The sequence below is a fragment of the Gymnodraco acuticeps genome, unplaced genomic scaffold (genome assembly GCF_902827175.1).
Source record: "Gymnodraco acuticeps unplaced genomic scaffold, fGymAcu1.1, whole genome shotgun sequence".
Taxonomy (NCBI): domain Eukaryota; kingdom Metazoa; phylum Chordata; class Actinopteri; order Perciformes; family Bathydraconidae; genus Gymnodraco; species Gymnodraco acuticeps.
The window spans coordinates 1,817,531-1,826,030 of record NW_022992090.1 but is presented as its reverse complement, the minus strand read 5'-3'; the positions used below and the strand labels follow the sequence as shown (position 1 = coordinate 1,826,030).

Genomic DNA, 8,500 nt, shown 5'->3' with positions numbered 1-8,500 from the left:
TTTATGTCACATTCGTTAACACAAATTCTAATTCTAGAATGTTTGTCAAATGTTTACTCGCTAAGAAGTAATTTGAGGGCTTGCTGTTGAAAGGATGAATATCAACCATCAGATAAATAAATTGTTGCGTGACTTTAATGTTGGGTAAAATGATAATCACTGGATTCGATTTTTATTTAGGATTACATTTTAATGCAGCAATACAAATATTTCCAGAAAAAGGTCACAACTTTGAAATACATTTTAGAATTGATTATTGCCTTCAATGATTTTAATCCCCCCTAAATGACAGGTCGTTTAACAAACCACAGAGCAAGGCTAGTGGAATTGGATTGAATACAGTCCTGCGTCATAAACCAACATTTAGCCTGCAAATATTTATGGGAAACTCTAAATACATAGTTATTTAATGCCTTTGGGTAGATGTGCAAAATGCAGTGCTGCTGCATTCAGAAAATAGTCTTTTTGCAAATAGGGCCTACAGGTCGCCAGTCTGATTCTATTGGAGACTAATTGTCAAAGTAGATTATGGCCGTAGCCCCCCCCAAAAACTATTTATGTTGCAGGATTGTCATTAAACATCATGTGATGCTTCAAGGAAGCCTGGAAAATGATTTTAAAATGTTTTTTATTTTGGCTTTGAAACTGGATGTTCCCTTTGTCACACTCGTTATAAATATAATGAATGCAAAATGTAAAAATGTGCATAAATGTAGGAGTAACCATTTATAAGCAACATAATCCAAACTATCATTTTGAACAGATGATTATACACACATAAAATGGTACCTTCAAATGTGAATTAAGTTTAAATAAACCTTTTTTTGATGTACATAACATTTATTCAGAGAAATGCCAAAATCACATAACAAAGAAAACACATTCAAGCTCCTGGCAGGTAATGAAGTCTTACATCTCTTACCTGTTCTTCTTCTCTCTTTATTGTTTTCTGAGTGTCCCACTGTGCAAGATCTCAGCAGAATATCAGATGCCTTGACATTTTCCTGTATACTTCTTCCCCTTGCTCCCGTGTTGTTGCTGTGTGTCTGTATGATCCAAAGGGGGCTGTCTCTTTGTAGGAGCGTACTGCGTAACGGTTGTTTGTTATGATCCTTTCCACGAGGCCACATTCCTCCCCTAAAAATATATCCGTTCTTTGGAAACACGGTTGCAGACTCACATGTTTTCTCAGTATATGTCTGACTCCCGCACTAATCCTTCTGTCTATTTATCTCAGTTTCTTTCCCCCTATCTCTATATCTCTAAAACATTTTTAACAGGATTAATTTACTGCAGAAGAAACATAAACATAGAGGTAGCCACCACATGACTTACTGCCCATGACCATTGACATCACAACAAAGTCCCCATGAGCGCAGTGAATATGTCTAAGAAAACATTGTTGTTGTTGATCCGTTGAGCATAAAGAAATGTACTTTAAGCAACAACAACAACAACAGCTGCTGGTGTGTCCTTTCTTTGTACTTTTCTGGGGTTTTTTTCATACGTCCTGCAACTGAATATTTATTTTTACTTAAACACATTTTCAAGTGCAAACCATTGCCAGTTCGTTTAAGCTGGAGAATACTCAAATACTCTGGATCGTTTAATAAAGGCACATTAAAATGATACACAAACACAGTGCATTTTCAATCATCACAAAGTGTGACATGTTTTTCTTGTACTCAGACTTGTTTACAGAGTTTCAAATCAGACATAAATAGCTCCCTTATATTCAACGATCACTAGACTTTAATGTCGATTGCACAACACAGCTTAGACCATAAATGACTTGTGCTTCTATGTGGACAGCTCATCATGTTGTTGTTTGAGGGCTACACTGCAGCACACACATGCAATACAACCCAGAAATTACCAAATGGCATGCATGAGGATTACATTTAAGAGAACGTTGTAAGTGCACCACAATAACTCCACATGTGACACGGTAACCATAAGTCACAAGCAGTCAAAAACAAATAGCACCATCTAGTGTTCAGTCCACAAAAGGTCAGTTTGGCAAAACCTGGTTCCTTTTCTTTTGTACTCCCTGCCAGTTTAGTGTGTGGTCAGTGGTTTGTTTAAAGCAGGGGTGTCAAACTCAAGGCCAGCGGGCCAAACCCGGCCCGGGACCTCATTTTTTGTGGCCCCAAAAAGCTTGCAAAGAATATAATATGAGATACAATTGGTGTAATTGTTGAATATTTGCTATGAATTATTTGCCCTAGACTTCTGCTTTCAGACTTAGTTTTTTATGAAGTTATTACCAGAACTGATAATAATCCAATGCAGAGCCAATCATTTTATATAATACATTATTTAATATATATTATATATTTATATATGTATATTTATAGTCTTAAAGTTACAACCGGCCCTTTGAGTGCAATCATAATGCTAATGTAGCCCGCGATGAAATTGAGTTTGACAGTTTAAAGGTTAGATACACACTAAACAGGCTAAATTGTAAGGTAGTAAGTTGTTCTGTTTACTTAAAATGAGGACCTCCTGTTGTATAAACCCTTCATGTGTGATATTGACATTCAAACTATCTCATCGATCTGCATATTGGAGGGCAAACAGTTAACTTGTTTGCCCAGAGGACAGCAGTGTCATTTATTTTATAACACACACTCTCATATTCAAAGCCTTGATTGCATCCTTTAAAGTTAAGCACATTGTCTGCTATCTCTGTTCCCTCACCTTGGCAGGAAGGACTCATTAATGTCTGCCTTTAGGCAACAACTTATATTAAAAGTTAAGGCACTGGCACACAGTGTGCAGCAGAGCATTTACATGCAGCAGCGTTACTGTCGCTACCCGTCTGTATCTTCATATCACCAAATGATTATCTTCTCATAAGCACATGGTCTAATAGAGCCGATACCCTGGGGATTTAGATCCCACTGATTAGTATAGTGTGTGTGTGTGTGTGTGTGTGTGTGTGTGTGTGTGTGTGTGTGTGTGTGTGTGTGTGTGTGTGTGTGTGTGTGTGTGTGTGTGTGTGTGTGTGTGTGTGTGTGTGTGTGTGTGTGTGTGTGTGTGTGTGTGTGTGTGTGTGTGTGTGTGTGTGTGTGTGTGTGTATAAGGACAGACTGCTCTCCATGGTCAAATAAAAGACAATTTGAAAGCAACATGGACAGTGAGTTCACATTGAGTTTACTTCCTGTGCTGTGCTTAACTTCATTTGAATTGTTCTCTTTTATATACTCTGACTTATTTTGTCTTGGATGTGGAGCTCTTTATTTATTTTTTACAATTTGTCAGTATTCATTTCACTGTTCTGTGATAGGCTAAAGACAACCTAGGGAAAAGGAGAGCACCCATCCCTATATTGGTAATGATTTCCTTTCATCTCTGTTTGTTCAATTAAGGCCTTTTTTATTGCCTCATTGTGGAAGTGAATGAAGCCCTTTGCATCATTGCTACTTGCTTTTCCACCAGGGAAGAGTTAAAAGCCAGCACAATAACCTGGCTTTTCTGTTTAAATGAGGATGGTACCTGTTTCTATTACTCAATTGTAAGTTTCTTCCTGACTGCCTTTCTTCTTGGTTTGGTCTGAACTTTAGTAGTTTGTCACTTTGTCTTGTTGGTTTAGATAACTCGCCTTGGCCCCCGGGGGCACCCACTCTGCACTTGACTAAGTTTGCTGAGACTTTCAGTCAAAACAAGCCTCGCTTCCACAGCAGAGTCAAAAAGGACTATAGCCAGCACTTGGATCTGTGAAAAATAAATACATAATGATTCTTACAGTGCCAATGGGAATAGTTGGTTATCTGAGCTATACAAGGTCATTATTAAGCTTTATAAAGCATTGAGCCATTAATGACCCCATCGGGTCTTGTATAGCCCTTAAAGTTTTGATCCTGAATATTCTTGTTCTTGTATTTGGCTTTTAAGGGGACCCCGGTAGTATAGTAGTGTGGTTTGATAAGAACCTTAAAGATTATAACTTGCTGGCATTTCCTTATACAGCTCATCTGTTTATGAATGTTGATTTTCTTTGACAATCATTTGTACGTTGTAAGTGGTTTGACTTCTTACTAATGAATAGAAATAGTGCACAGACACAACATTCTGGTGTCATATGGCAGCTGAAACATGTGAGGTATTGTTGATTTTGAGAAATAAAAGATGGTTATGAGAGACCCAATCTAATTGTTAGGGTCTGTTTTGCTGATTCCCCTTTCAGAACAACATTATTGTATCCACTAGGTGTCAGGCCAACGTTATGCAAATTTCAAGCACTTTTTTTCCCTGTGACTTCTAAGAAGCTCTCAAGGCTAAACTCGCAGTCAGTCTGTAAACAAAACAGACGCGTACTCTGCTAAGATGAGAATTGGTTTCCTATTTTTTAAGCTATTTTTAGGTGAGCCCAAAAATGCTATTTTCTAAAAATACACAGAAAGAAAACAAAGCTATTTATCTGCTCATCTAAACATTGCACCTCTGATGTGAAATCTGAAATGGCTATTTACTCTGACACAGTATCAATTGAAACAGACAGTGAGAATAATGTGATAACCTCTTGAATCAGTCTGCCGTTGGGTAATACTCCCAAGTGCAAGAGATCAATGCCAGGCAACGCTGAGATACATCTGGCTTTGATGGAGAGACGTCCACACGTAAATCAACAAAGAGCGGGGGGGGGGAGAGATGGAGGTTTGAGGAGAAGCCTATACAGAGACAAAGAGATAGTGAAATGTGTGTGTGTGTGTGTGTGTGTGTGTGTGTGTGTGTGTGTGTGTGTGTGTGTGTGTGTGTGTACACATTCACACAGGCCCAAGCATGGATGAGGTCTTAAAGGGCTTACAGTTAGCTGCTTAAAATTCTTCTGATGTAACCAACACACGCAGGACATGTTTTTTTGAGAAAGAAAAAAGGTGCTTTGTAGAAACAAAAAGTGGAGAGGTGGAAAGGGAAAAACATTGTACCCTCCACTGTAGCTCTCCCAATGTTCCTCTCTTGATGGTATGGCGGTCATTCAGCCTGCTGTGCCACACGGAAAATACAGCCTGCCATTATGTCTACTCTAATAGAGTCACCTACACTGTGGGGGTTAGTGCTGTGGGGATGGAGATATGTGTTTGCCCTTTGAGTTTGCTATATGTTGGTATATGTGAGGGGGTGAGCATGTGTGTGTGCAGCATATATTGATATTCCACTAGCAGCAGAAGCTAAAGCCAATGTCTTTAAAGAGTCAGCCTCTCCGCAGCCAGCCAGGTGTGCCAGAGGTTCAGAAGAGAGAGACAGAGCGATAACATGTAGTAAAGGGAACAAAGGAGCAAGACATAAATATAGTGGAAAAAAGACAGATAGCAAAAATATACAAATGCAGAGAAGATGTAGAGACAAACACAGAGAGAGGAAAGCGCTGTAAACGGTACAGAGGAAAAGGGAATATATATTGAGAGGGGTGAGGAGAAGAACACTTTTGGGAATTGAAATTGCTCAGATGTCTTTGAAGGCCTCTATGATGGTCTTTGCCCTCTGTTTTCTGGCCGTGAGGCAGACGGACAGAGAAAAAATGGACACAGAGGGAATGGTGGATGCAGGGACAGGCAGAGGTTTCAAAACAGAGCAAATTAGGGGTATTAAGGTTCAACCAGGGTCAGTGAGTCCATGATAACACAAAAGAATAATTCATGAAAAGGCATGGTGTGCCGTTAAACCGACCCCCAATCAAAACTGCTGCAACACTTCTATAGGGGCTTGCATCAGACTTTATATGGAAAATATCATATACCTTACCTTACCTCTATTTAATATTGTGCTGGCCTTGTGTTTCAAACCGCAGATAAAATACTATTTTCAGCCAGTCTTTCTCAAGTATACTATTTGGAAAGCTAAATAAAATGTTTTTGTAGAGCAGCACGAACAAATGGCACCCCTCACTAAAAAGAAAGTAATACGTTTCTGATGGAAAAGAAGAATCCCCTTCCTTATCATCACTGAAGCTGCTCCATTCAATGTTTAAATGTAACAGTTGATCGAATAACAATATGTAATGTGAAACATTTTAGTATCATTGTTATCATTTCCAGGCTGCTCCAGATAATGTAATGTCAACAAAAAATGTAAAACCCAATGTGGACTACTTACCTTTTGTCAAATTATTATATTATATTATATGAAAACTTACCTTTTGTCAAATTATATTATTATATGAACATAGGGAAGCACTACAGAGTTATTTCCTTAGTAGCTGGTGGAGACCAACAACAGAGCAAAATTAAGATTTCGTATTGGACTTATATTTGCCAAGAGGCCAGAGACTTACATAAATTAACCAACGTAGCTTTAATCAAGTCAGAATGTTCACTTTGACTTCACAAAGGACACAAATGTGTGTTTCTGATTGAAAATCCTGAGTTTGTTTGACCCATTGGTGAACCCCAACCTCCACCATTAACTCTTACCACTTCCTTATTTGCCGACGTCATAATTACTCTGGCCACTAGAGGTTGCTGCTTAAAATGTTCAACCTCCCTGTGACACAGCTTCCCAAAAGATGGTAATGGCACCCTGAGCAGGGTCATACCACCTCAAAAATATGCTCCCTAAGATGATAACTGATTTGAAGCTTGTTGGGAAGCTGCCAGCTGAGTAGTGTGGAGATTGAGGGGCCTTGCTCAGTGCCTTGCTCAAGGGCCCCTCAGTAAGGGGAAGCATTTCTTTGAATTCGAACAACATTTTCGTTCAAACATAACCCTTAAATGCAAAGTTTTCAGCTCAAGCCTACCTGTTTTGATCTGACTGTTCTTCACTCATTATGCTGAACTCTACATCACCCCCTCTTCATGTCATCCATCTTTTCCTCTAAGTTCTTCTTGGCTTCACCAAGTTACCATTTGTGTTGCATTCACAGCTCCCTCCTCTTCTTCTTTGCCTCCCCATGTCCTCCTGGAAACCTATTACACTGCTCTCCCCTCACTCCTCCCGCACTCCCCACTCTTTCCTCATTCACCTCCCACACATCTCTAAACAGCATCCACATTAATGGAATGTACTTTAGTAGCAGATAATGCAGCTTTCTGATAACGACGGTTCTGACCTTGTCTAAGATGGCAGTGTTTTGTCAAACCAGACCCATTCGGTGCCTGTGTATGGATTTACGTAAAAAGAACCATCAAGAGCTAATCATCCAAACACTGATACAGGACTATTTGGATTCAGCATTCCATTGAATGAATGATGCCTCCTTCTTGTGAAAGCACTCTCGAGCCCTACATTTGTTTTAGACGCATGTATCTCTTTCCTGGAATGGCTGCATGTTGTTAAAGCTAATGTGCTGGCTCGATTTCAGCATCCAAATACCATTCTTTACATCTGATAACAGCAGAAATTGTGTTTATAAGCATAGACATTTTTTCAAAGAAAGACCCTCTTAACACTGTTAGGGATTTCGTATGCTCAGTGTGAGCATCCTTGACCTCAGGAGCTGCCTCTCAAGTTACTTTTCTGTTTATTGCCCACTGTATCATTAAACCTACATTTACAGTATTGTCCCATCTGCGCTCTGGTCTTTTTCCTCCTGACCTTAACTGTGAGTTAAGACTTGAACTAAGGGAAACATAACAGGTAAATACAGGTTTGCACAAAATGTTGAGTGGCATTTTTTGCGCTCAGCTAAATGCTCATTTTCAATAACACTCACACATTGCTTTTATTTTCCCATCAACATGTTCAGTTAGCCTCGACCTTGGGACCGTGGGATAGAGGCCTCTTGTTGATGGAGATATGGTTACATAACTAACATTTTAGCAATGCTGTTCAATTCCTTTTAGGCGCTAAAGCTGAACCAAACTTTGCTAATGCACTTCTAACAGAAGAAACATTGTTCAAATGTGTTGTTCAGCATCACAGATAAGAGGTTTATGGGTTGAGATTTCTACTTGAGACTCTTGTACAATGTCACAGTTCTTTGCCTATGTGTTACTTGAGGCCACATAGAGAAAATACTTTTAGTCTTTTTTTCTTTTCTTCTAAAGAACAGCCTGTACAAGACGTATCCAAAATAACAACCCTGGGTCCTATTCATTCGTAGCAAATAAACTCATATTACTATTTTATAAAAATATGTATATATCTGTAGACACCATTTTGAAATGAACACAGATTGGCAGAAACAAATCAAACAAATGTATTTTAAGGCACATTTTACAAGAAAAAACATATTGTGCAAACGGCTAAGATTACATTTTTTGGAGGAAGATCTTGTTGAGATGTGTGTTTAAAAGTGTAGCCTTCTTTTCTGGGATTGTGCCATGCACTGCATAGGAGGTCATTTAAATAAAAAAATATGTTCCAAAACACTCGAGCGTAATGGAGCTAAACGTTGACTGATGTGAGCAGAGCCTTTTCCTTAGGAGTCTGGCAGCAGAGTTATGACCAAGCATAAGGTGATTTATAGTTCACTGACGCACTGCATTTAAATGAATAATGCATTATAATAATATCACCAGTGAATTTTGTTGTCATCTCTTGACACAATGGATCA

The 8,500-nt window shown here is 38.9% G+C and overlaps 1 protein-coding gene across 1 annotated transcript in view; it reads right to left on the bottom strand.

Annotated features, from left to right (window-relative positions):
* Nucleotides 1–1,042, bottom strand: part of LOC117537482 (kelch-like protein 38) — a 4,233-nt gene extending 3,191 nt beyond the window's left edge. The window contains 1 exon segment of the mRNA XM_034202718.1: nucleotides 923–1,042. The gene's annotated coding sequence lies outside the window, so the exon portion shown is untranslated.
* Nucleotides 1,043–8,500: the final 7,458 nt, after the last annotated feature.